Source organism: Fundulus heteroclitus, unplaced genomic scaffold, assembly GCF_011125445.2.
Source record: "Fundulus heteroclitus isolate FHET01 unplaced genomic scaffold, MU-UCD_Fhet_4.1 scaffold_48, whole genome shotgun sequence".
In the NCBI taxonomy this organism is placed as follows: Eukaryota; Metazoa; Chordata; class Actinopteri; order Cyprinodontiformes; family Fundulidae; genus Fundulus; species Fundulus heteroclitus.
In genome coordinates this window covers 1,872,430-1,884,592 of record NW_023396901.1, presented here as the reverse complement: position 1 = coordinate 1,884,592, position 12,163 = coordinate 1,872,430, and the positions used below count along the sequence as shown (strand labels likewise).

Genomic DNA, 12,163 nt, shown 5'->3' with positions numbered 1-12,163 from the left:
CCCCCCCCCCCCCAGCCCCCCACAGGGCGGGGCGAGCCTCCAGCTCATTGTCTGACCAGGGTGGTGAACCTTAAGCATAATGAAGTGGGGACTTGGAATGTGCCATTGTGGAGTCTCTGTCCAGTATCCCACGAGACCCAGTCAGCGCCAGGCCCCGCATACGAAGGGTTCAGGTTCCACTCCTGACCTGGAGACAGTGGCTCTGTTGTTGTTTGGGCTGATGTCACTAAAAGGTTTCAGCAGGAGAGAGTGCTGTGAGTAGCAATGACGGCATGTTACGAAGCCCTCTCCAAGGTTTATTGTTTGCAGTGATCCTTATTATTAAAATGATGCAAAGTTCTTCACCTATTCAACCGGGCCCGGACATTAACCAGAGGGAGCTTTTGTTCAGTATTGTTTGACAATTAAGTAAAATCACATGGGAACACGAAATGATACAGAATAATCTCATATAAAGCCGCCCAGCTGAGGATTTCTGTTGCCCTACCCCTGTTTCTTTCACCGCCTATTTCCTGTCACTCTTTTTGATGTGTATATATATACATATATAATATCTCAACGTATTTAAAAAAGTTAACACCTTCTGATCCTCTTTCACCGACTAGATTATGCGACATGGCTTTGTCTCCATTTTACCCCACAAACAAATATTGTGATGGCCATCTAAGAACAACATTGCAAGATTATATCAATTTTCCAGCTCCCATAAAGCACACGTCTTTGATAACAGTGCAAAACATAAATTGCTCCCAAATGCACTTGCGCGCACAAAATCAATATGTGCGCGCAACTCACTGTGAAACGCCCGCGCAGTGTAAATATAAACGCGACGCATGTCCAAGTGAGAGTCCGCAGGTGGTCAGAATGAATCATGCAGTACATCTGATCCTGTCAGACGGCACTTCATCACTCAAACAGGGAATAATAGGCTGGTTTGTCACTGTAGCGTTGGTAGTAACCAGACCCACAGACGCAGCAAACCATCAGCTGGGCAAACTGTTTACTTTCAACCGTAACCGACAAAGCAGTTGCTGAAACAACACAACCGGTAACCAAACAGCCATTACAATTTAACGTGGAATGCTTTTGCTTTTTCAGATGAAGGGCTGTTTGTCCTTGAGAGACGGGTCAGAAAGGGATCAAGCTGAAGGAAGCGGGAGAATCCTCCACCGACAACAATGGCAGGAAACCAGCACTAACGTCCTGAGGTCTGAACCTCCCACTGACCATCCTGACTCAAATAGTTACTGTAGGTGTGCCCCATTTCTGCCTCTAATGCAAATAATTTCTCCAAGCTGACGTGCGTTCTATTATCCGCCTTATCAACCGGCTAATCCTTAAAGCGTGCCTTTCAATGCCAGTAACTTGAGTAATTGCTCAAGGTATGGCGGCAAACAGACCTTATTGTCACGTGCCTCACAAGACAATGCCTCAGAATGAAATTCTTTTCCAAACACTTTCCTTCAAAAATCCCCTAATTCGTAAACATGTCCACTTGACATTTAATCAAGAATAAATATACTGAAAACTATGACACACGTTCTCTCAAGCATGCTGTTGTTGAGCCATTGTTTTAATGGCTCTACCTGGATCCTACACAGCCTAACAATTACAGGCCTGCTTGCAAGATCGCTCTTATGTCAAAGCGTCTTGAAAAAGTGGTGGCAGAACAGCTAATGTCTTTTCTGGGGGAAAAAATGACATCTTTAAGAAATATCAGTCTGGCTTTCGTAAGCTCCACGCCACAGAAGCTTGCATTACTCAAAGTGTCTAGCGACATTTTGATGTCAGCTTACTCTGGACTCGAGCATCCACGCAGGGGCGGTTCTAGACAGGGGCCAACAGGGGCCAGGGCCCCTGTACTAAAGACATGATATTAAATTTCTTAGGATGATAAATGCTGACAAAGATACCGTGACTGACTGGTCATTTGGATCAGTTGTATTTTTTACGTTTATGGTTTTACCCAATCATAAAATAACGAAATAATTAAAAAATAAATATAAAAAAATAACAACAATTAAAAAATTTAGCTGTTTCACATTAAGCTCCCGCCGTATTGAGAAAAGATCAGGGGTCTGCAATCTGCAGTTCCAGAGCCACAATTGGCTCTTTGGCTTACTTAATATATTAAATGATGAAATGTTGACCTGTTTAGGCTTTTTTCCCCCAATCTTTTGTTCTGTGCCCCTGTGAAAAAACACTGGCCCCACCTGGCCCCCTGCTAAATTTGGTCTAGAACCACCACTGGTTCTTCTAGATCTTACGTTTTTTTTTTTTTTTTTTTGACACTGCAGATCCCATTATTTTGATTAACAGGCTCTGACATGTAGTCAATATGTCAGGCGTGGCTCTAGAGTGATTTAACGGCTGTCTTTCTTGCAGAACATGTTTTTGCAAACCAGATAGTGTCAGATTCTAAGTGCCTGCCATGTGGGGTACCACAGGGGCTCAGTCATGGGACTTTTTGTTCTTTTGTATATTTCCCCCTTATGCCAAGTGATCAGGCCGAAGTTTCAGGTGTGTCTTATCACTTCTCTACTGACGATATCCAGCTCTACTCTTCTTTTAAGCAGAGTAAATATTCAAAGATGACCTCCTTGTTAAGGATAAGACCGAAACCTTAATGATTGACCTTGAGAACATAATGTCAGAAATAAAGCAGTGACCTGGTGTGTGTGAGTGAAACCAAACTTCAGGAAATTATTATTTTTCATTCTGCCATGCCATTGGTGTTTTTTCCGGGTAAGAAACCTTTCTAAGCCTCGAACTCTGGCCAAATTAAGGATACATATTAATTCAAGGTTTTATTTAATTTCATCTTTATTATTCTAACGGCCTTTTTATGTGTTTAAGTTGGAAAAATCTGGATCATCTCCAGTCAGTTCAAAATGCTGCTGCCAGTCTTTTAACCAACACAAGAAAGACAGCATTTCCCCAGTCTTCATCTCTAATTAGTTAGTTAGTTAATTAGTACCTGATTTAGAATTCATTAACAACTTAATGTGTTTACTTTTAGAACCCTGTGGGGTCAAGCGCCAGTCTATGTCTCTGATTCTGTTGATTGTTTTCAGAAACAGTGTAAGACTAATTTATTAAGACTGACTATTAACTGGTTGTATGCTGTATGATGTTATAAGAGCATCACTTTTATGTCTCTATCTTCTGTGTTTTTATTGTAAAGCACTTTGTGGTTGTGAAATGTGCTACACAAATTAAATTTACTTACTTACATCAAAGCCCTAGAGGTGTGTTAGAAAACCATAGTGAACATCGCAAAGATCAAGGAACAATGGAGACAAGCCAGGGATAATAACGCTGTGAAGGAGCCTGTGCAAACTCTCAGTTATCCGGGTCATCACAACAGCAAACAGGCTTAAATCGGTGAACTGAATGAAAGTCCGTTGCCTCCGATTTAAGCCTGTTTGCTGTTGCGGAGGAGGTTAAAGCAGGGTTAGGTTATAAGACAATATCCTTTTAACATCTCACAGAGCTTTGTTCAGTCCATCACCTGAAAATGTGAGTGTGACACAACTGCAAACTTAACCAACGCATGGTTGTCCACCTAAATTGACAGGCTGAGCAAGGATAGCATTAATCAGGAAGCACTAAAGAGACCCATGGTAACTCTGGAGGAGCTGCACGAATCCACAGGAAGGACACGGGAAATGCAATAGTGACAGGTATTGTCTCAGTAAGGATGAATACAAATGCATGATTTTTTTGGGGTTTTTTTTGGGGGGGGGGTTATTTGTAAAGACATTGAAACTTCTGTAAGCCTTTCTTTTAACTTTACATATAAGCATTACGTTATGTTGGTCTATCACATAAAATCCCAATAGGTTTGTGTTGTATTGGGTATGGGGTATGAATACTTTTGCAAAGCACTTTGATGAAGGTCCTTTATTTTGAAAAATGATATGAGAACTTTAACAAATGGGAAACAAGTGTTTGGATGTTTTGTCTGTTAAAATATTCTCAACATGAGTCACTGCTGTCCAAGAAAAAAACAAAAAAACAAACAAAAAAAAACTCTCAAATGAATGTAATCCAAGGAGCATGCAATGCTGAGCGTACCAATACGATCTAAATCTTTCCTCGCAGACGTGTAAGGATGTGTCTGTTGTAAAATCCTGCCGTTCTGCGCGGGTTTTCCTGGTGAAGGGAGAGTAAAATTGTCCCAGTCGGGACCGGGGACACATTGGTTCCAAGCTCTTTAATAAGCAGCTTTTATAGGAATACGATTAGAGAGAAGAAATGGCAAACACAGGGCACTTCGACACAAAGTCTACGTAGTGTTTTGCCAAAGCTCTCCGCAATGTGTGTGGTATCTCTGACTGCGGACACACACACACACACACACACACACACACACACACACACACACACACACACACACACACAGATAGAAACTCAGAAACGCCTCCCTGCGTTTGAGATCTCATCTAGACACAGCCAATTTCATCTGACACCAGGGCTCTTCCTCTTCTGTAATTACTGTTTAAAGACAAGCTTATGAAAGCAGCGGTGAAGAACGGAGCTCGCAAAAAAAGCACACATTACACCCTCTTACTGCCATCTAAATCACAGACACCGCTTTTATTGGAAACAGGAGGACAGTTTGGTGGAAAGATAGAATTTAAATACAATTTCACTCCATTGGATGATGAATTATCTGAAAAGACTTTGACTAATCATTTATAGAAAACGCATTTGCTTACGTAAGAGCATGTTTTAACATGGATCAGCAATCTATGATTTTAGCTGTTCGGCTAAAATGACATAGTTAATAATTTCTCTAATCCTGGAAAGTGTTAGTAACATTTTAAAACAACAGCTGACTTGTCAGCTTTAGGTTATATAACCACCTAAATTTACTCCTACAGGTTTTTTGCAGCTGTTTTTTTTCCTCTTCAAAAAACTAAAAATACATTGTACTTCACACAATAATTTGGAAATAATTCCAAGTTTATTAATAAATGTTTATTTTTAACTTAATACCAACAAAGCTATAAAAAAAAGTTGATGTGGGTCAAGTTCACGGCAGTTGTAAGTTTTTTCATATTTTTCTTTTTAATATGTAGGGTCTTACAGAGACCAAGTCTAGATCTTCACTAGAGAAAGGCCAGTTTAGCTTAATAATGTTTAACTTTATAGTCACGATGATAAAAAAAAAAGACAATTGAGCTGCATGTTGCTCCAGAGTCTAAGTATTAAAAAGGCATTAAAAGATGTTGAAGTTAACCAAGTCCCTGCATTAATGAAAATTTTGATTTTGTCTAAATATGTAGTTTCATTTTAAGGTAAAATTCCTAAAGGTATATAGCCACATAATATGCTTTTTAAAAGAAAGACCAAAAAACATTTTATCATGATAAAATAAGGTTATATACACCAAGCCTCCATCTTGATAGAGTTTTGATAGTCCTTTTTGAGCCGAAAAAATAATCCCCTCTCGGGTCTGTTCAGAAACACTTTTTGTTATACAGGGTAAAACCATCCATCCAGCCTGAAAGTAGTCAATATGTTATGTATTCCCTCAAGTTCCGGGCAAATCGCCTTATCATTCTGACGCGCTCACAAAACGGCGGTGTCCTTGTTCTTTCCTTCGTAGTTTCCGCTTGCTGGTTGTGTATCTCTAGTGCTTATGTATCTGGTTAGCTTAGCGGCTAGGTTAGCGGTTAACTTAGCGGTTGGCCGTTCATTGTATCTCTGCTACTCTAACTGTATACTTTGAACATGGCTGAGAGTCGCAAAACAAACCTGAAGAGCGGAAGTGCAAGGTAAGACAGTCTTCAGGAAAAAACAGCTGACTGTAGCTTTAAGAGCCTCATTTCAGAACATTTACTTATGTCAATCAACTGTGCAGTCACATCTGAGCCTCAGCAGGTTTACTGTCCGCTTCAGTGAACACCAACGTTCATACTGTATTCCCAGCAACATTCTAGTATTTTCCCTCCTGGAATCATATTTTTTGTGCTTTTTTTACAGGATATTGAATCTTTCTTCATTGTTTCGCTGGGAGATGCTAATGGCCATTAGCCGCTTCCTTGTTTTAGAACGAGGCTATGCACCTTTAATATTAATGGATTCCTAATTTTGCTCTTTTGGAGAAGCAAATAGTGCCCGTTTCTACTGTTCTTAAAGAGATAAGCTAGTTGTTTTGTTTTAAATGGGGTTTCCTTGTATCAGCATTCAGTATTTTACCTATGCTTGATTACCTTCTTTTAACGGCCTTAACGACCTGTACATGGTGTACATAACACATAAAATTTTAATCATTATTTTCATACAGATCTCTGGTTATTTCAATCTATAAGGGTAATTCATAATAATCTTGTTGACATGCTGGTATTCTGTAAGAATAACTAAATATTTCATTAAAAAAATCTGTTTGATTTAAACCTGATAGCATTGCGAAGGTCTCTAAACTAGGTTTCATATCACTGTTCACGTGATATGAGGTTTTAGAGATTAGAGCTGTTTCTCTAGAAAACTAATCCAAAACTTGGCCCTCAGCTTGACTCTCTGGTCTGAACTCATGCAGTATTATATTATATGGGGAGTGGTGGCCTAGTGGTTAGAGCACAGAGCTTTGGTCCCAGAGGTTTTGAGTTCAACTCCCACAAGCTGCCATTCTGGGTCCCTGAGCAAGACCCTTAACCCCCAATTGCTCCCTGGGCGCAGCACAGTGGCAGCCCACTGCTCCCCAAGGGGATGGGTTAAGATGCAGAAGTGAATTTCTCCATTGTAAGGTCAATAAAGTTCAATTATTATTGGTGCGGAAAAAAAAAAAAAAGATTTTCTGAGTTCCCAGTGTCAGAACCACAGCAACCCTGGGCTTAATATCCAATATGGCAGCATCTAAAGTAAAGTCTCAGACATTTACTGCCAATAATATAATCTGCATCTACTATAAGTATTACACCTGAGGCAACAATAATACTGTATAACCTCTTTTTATAAGCAGGTTTATTTGGTACATGACACATAAAGTGGAAACACATAGACTGTTAACCATTTGGGTAATTAACAATTAGCAAATCCTTCTGGTCAACTTTTAACTAGAAGATATTCAACTTAGTTGTTATATAATGCACATATCCAAGCCCTGACTTCCAATCTAATGCACTATTGCTTATGTTCCTCCAAAATGAGATGAGCCTGAGAACTATTTAATGCAGGTCAGTCAGGTCAGACAGTGACTGCTGATAAATACTCCGCTGAACCCCTCTTAAAAAAAACCGAGTATGCTCTCACTTTGAGAAATCTAGACTATCTAAATCTTTTTAACATGTAAACATTGACTAATGTATTCTTCCCATAGCTAAATCAATTGATACTGTAATTACACCCTGCGTTATCTTTTTCATATCCAATAATTTACTGATTTGTTGCTTCTTCTTTTTTTTGTTGTTGTTGCCTAGAAACACGTTGATGTAAATACATTCAGCATAAATTTTCATAAAGGACCTTTGAATTCTCACCATTCATTTAAATCATTGTTGTATAATTTGTTAAGTATTAGGTTTAATTGACTCTGTGATTAAAACTATTGCATTCTAATTTGAATGCATTTCACTCCTAGTCCCAATATTTTTATTAATGGGCTTACAGCGGAGGCTACATCCTCCAGGCACTTTCCTGCGCGATGATAGAGTAAAAATTTTACAGCCTGGTAAACAGAGCAATGACCTTTGGAACGGCTGATGTGTTTTGGTCTGTTTTTCCCCCGCTCTGAAGTGATAGCGGATTCTGTTCTCCAGGGGCGAACTGAACGCTTCTGACCCTTAATCACTGCTCATCCATTTTTCACACCTCCCTTCTCTTACACGATCACACTTCCACCTACCTCCATCCGCACGCACTTCACAAGGCCTGCGAGAACGCACACAGTCACACACACACACACACACACACACACACACACACACACACACCATCAGCGTTGTCCTAGCAACCACAAGCATAGCCACCTCAGCTTCCCGAGAGCACATTCGAAGTTCGGGTGCAGAGGTGAGACCAGACAAGTAGAGTTCGACTTATGAACCAGAGCTGAGGGTGCCTGGGCTGTGCTAGCTCTCTCCCTGTGTGTGTAGGTGTGTGTGTGTGTGTGTGTGTGTGTCACTGGCTGAGCGACAGGGATTGGACACAGGAATGCCAGACAGGATGCAGGAAGAAAATTCCAGAAACAGTGGAGTTAATGCAACATACGCCCCGAGGTGCCGTGGCAAACCAGAGACACGGCTCGAAAGAGTCTCCAGAGTCTAATTTTCACCCCCGATGAGCTCTGATGTCTCCAAGTTACCCCTCTCAACTTGGGAAATCGAGCTGAGGAAGCCGATCTTCTCTTTTTTTTTTCCGGCTACGTCAAAGCAATGGGAAGTCACCGAATTAAAAGCCCGACACTTGAGAACGACTTTTGTCGGGGAGCACCATTGTTGGCCCCCGACGCTGCTTCCCCTTTTTTTTTGGGTTGCGTGCCAGACGCAGGAGAACTGCCGCAGCTCCATTAGGCCATCTGTGGAGAGCATAGGGAGTAAACACAAGAACAATCGCTGTGTATTCCTAGGACAAACAACATAACCGAGCAGTGCTCAAGTGTGGGCAGTTGCTATTTTCATGTGAGAAGGAGAGAAAAAAAAATCTCTTAAATACCAGAAACATGAAGCCGAATGAAACTGCCTGCACTGGAAAAGCCTAAGCTGTCATTACATTGCTGTTATGAACGAAGATGGATGTAGAGCAGCAGTGGCCCTTTTTGCTTCCAGGAGTCATTCAATCAGCATAAATGCTTTAAACGTACAAGTTAAGGGTTTCTGTGCCTCGCATTTGTTTTTGTTTTTTATCTCAGAAGGATGGCAGGAGACAAAGCATGTGAACATTGCACATTCTGCAGTTAAAAGTGAGATAAAAGCTGCAGTTTTGCTGGTTAGATGTCCACCGATTCATTCATCAGTCGGCGGATTTCTAGGGATTTTCTTTTTGAACCATTTGTGTAAGAAAGAAAAATAATGAGCACATCAGATCATTCTAATTGTCTTTACATATTTCTCACTGCTGTGACCTCAGCAGCGTGCACACGACGGCACAGGTTAGCTCACAGATTTATGTTTTACCCTACAATGTCGGGGAGGGGGACGGATAAGTTAATTTCCCACCAGGAAATCAATGCAGCTCTTATTGTCACTGAGAGAAATGATACAAATGAACAGCAGATCTTCCCACGTGGTTTTTCTTGAAAACAAGCAGGTAAGAGACTGTAAATGACTGAGTGAGTCTTTTTTTTTCTTAGCTCTTTCTATAAAAATCCAGCAGATTGTAATGTTTACAAATATAAAATGCTGCGAAAGTCATCAGGCAAAAAAAGTAACCAGCTAATCGGCTCTCTGCTGCCCTACTTTTTAAGAAGTTGGCCTCGGGATCGGCCTTTGAGAAAACCCTTATCGGTCCGATTGTGGAGTTTACGTAAACAGATTGATTCATAAATGTCTTAACTCTTCTCTTTCCGTCTCTTTCCGTCTCTTACGGCCCAGCAGAAAATGTTTATGGTTCAGTTTGTACAATACGCAATAAAAGAAGCTATAAAAGGTTTTATTTTTTGCATTTTTCTGCCCTTCCTTCCCATCGCGAGCCGAGGACGCAGACAAAAACAGCCTCGGGGGTAAACATCCAGGAAGGCTCAGCGAGGGGGCACAGCTGTCCCCGACTGCAGCCTCTTCTCAAGTGCTTGGAGTGAGACAACAGCCTCACACACACACACACACACACACACACACACACACACACACACACACACACACATAGAGACAAACTGACAAACACAGATAGAAGAGCGTGGCAAGAGAAAATAAAAGCAGACAGCAACAAGTGGACAGATTTTCCCCATGTTTGGCAGGCAAAGATGAAAGGGTGAAACAAAATCACATGGAGGGATTGTTTGTTGTGGGCGGTTCAGAAATGGAAGTTCATCTAACGCTGGAGCAAACTTTTTATTCTCCTCGACTTTCCTCCACTTGTTTTTTAAATTTGTTTACTTTTTGCTTCATCCTGGAGCATGTTTTCACCCGACTTAATAATTAACTTAGAAGTGTCAGAATCCAGAATGTTCTTTAGTTTTCAGCTCTCTGAGATGGACGGGGAGAAATCCATTATCTGAGAGCAGTTTTGCGTATGAGCATTAAGGCTGACCACCCAGGGTGGCACATTCTGGGGGGGAGTCACCATGAGCGTCATTTTAAAAAATGCTCAAATGCACACAAATCAAGTTTTATTAATGCTTATTTCTAGGTCCAATATGGTTAGCTAAATGTGATACAGTTGATATATGATTTGAATCAGTTATTTTTTATCATTTACGTGTTTTCTTTTTATTTCATAATCTCATATTCAAAATATTTAAGGGTAACTAAACCCCAAATCAACTTTTTTTGCTAGTAAACTACTAACATGGTTGTCGTATAGTGCTGTCTACATATATCCGTGTGATATTTTTGGTCATTTAATGCATATTTGTTAAAATTGATTGATTGATTCTTGAGTCAGTGTCGCTATAGGTTCAAACGTTTTAGTGACGTCACCAGGAGAAGCTGATGTGTCGGCAGTTTTGCCGCTGCGGGGTGTAAAAGCAGCTCCGGCTCGTACACCTGTAGCAAATTAGGAGTTGGAACGGTGAGATTTGTGGACCTATCTATTTTCAGGGTGGCGATTTATTAGCTTATCATTCAGTTAGTTGATTTAGCATTTATTTAGACTTTCTAGTGCTGACACACTAGACACACCCAGCCCTCAACCCCGCATGTTTCCTGGTCTGCCTCCTCTCGGCACATTTTACAAGTAAGAAATTGGGCGGAGTAAGGCTCTGGTACAGGGGTGAGCTACACTTTAAACACATGGACCACCTCAGATCTGAACTGAACTCTTCTAATCTGAACAAAGATTTTTTTAAAGCACAATCTACTTTTCATGAAACCCTTATTTTCTTTACAAAATCACAACAAATATACCGTTTTGGACAACATTAGATTGAGATACACTCGAGAAACGGTTTTCAGATTGGTTATACCAGTTTATATATACACTACTAGTCAAAGAAATTGGACACACCTTCCCATTCAATCTTTGCTTTTATTACCACCTATGGAAACTCCTTCAAGACTGTGAGAAAACCATTTCAGGTGACGACTTAATGAAGCTGATAGAGAGAATACCAAGAGTGACCAAGGCAGTAATCAAAACAAAGGAGCGGCTATCTGAAACAGAATAAATCATAAATTAAGTTTTGATGTTTCACAATTCATAATTTGCTATATAACATACATATTTTAGCTAAATTGTTTTCATGTCTTCACTACGTAGCTGCAACGTAGAAAGAAAGAAATATAATGAAGGGCCATTTTATGACAAAGGTGTATCCCAACCTTTGAATTTAACTTTGTCAGGGGGTGGTTGCTTGCAGGGTGGGGTCGTGGGGGGGGGGGGGCACAGATGCACATGGTTGCCCATGGCGCCATTAAAGCAACAGCCGCCAGTGTCTCAGAGCAGACCGGCGGCATGGGCGGGCATTGGGGGGCCGTGCCCGCCCTGGACTGTAAGCTGTCTTTTATTTATTTTTAACCTCGGAGTGGCCATCGTCCTATTAGTACTATCTTTGATGTGTCAATCATACAATTTAACCAATCAAATCAACGACTGAAAGCTATTATTATATATAATATATAATAATATATAATATGATATATTATATTACTATTATTCATTGATGATGTCAGATCGACAGATACGACTTATTTAAAAAATAAATTGACCAGTATGAGTTGAAGGAGATGGCATTATATTAAAATGGTCTTAGTTTTCTTTCAGACATAGACAACTATTTTGATATATTTTGTTGGTAAATCTTTCTAAAAGCCCAACAAATCTTGTGAAAAGCTTGTCAATTTTTTTCAATCTGCCCATAAGGTATTTTTTTTCCAGCTCAATGTTGTTCAAAAACTTAATTGGTTGGAAACCTGCCTAATTTGGCAACACTGACTACACTATTGCTATTTGTTTGTTCGTTACAGTAGTTACTATATATATACAATTTTTTAGCTTATGTGTGCCCCCCTAAAAAATGGAATGCCCCCCTGTAATTTGTTTCTGCAGCCGGGTCTGTCTCAGA

General features: G+C 40.3%; 1 protein-coding gene across 2 annotated transcripts in view; it reads right to left on the bottom strand.

The window, feature by feature from the left end:
- slc9a3r1b (SLC9A3 regulator 1b) overlaps positions 1–12,163 on the bottom strand; it is a 37,304-nt gene that overhangs the window by 23,827 nt on the left and 1,314 nt on the right. The gene's annotated exons all lie outside the window — the stretch shown is intronic.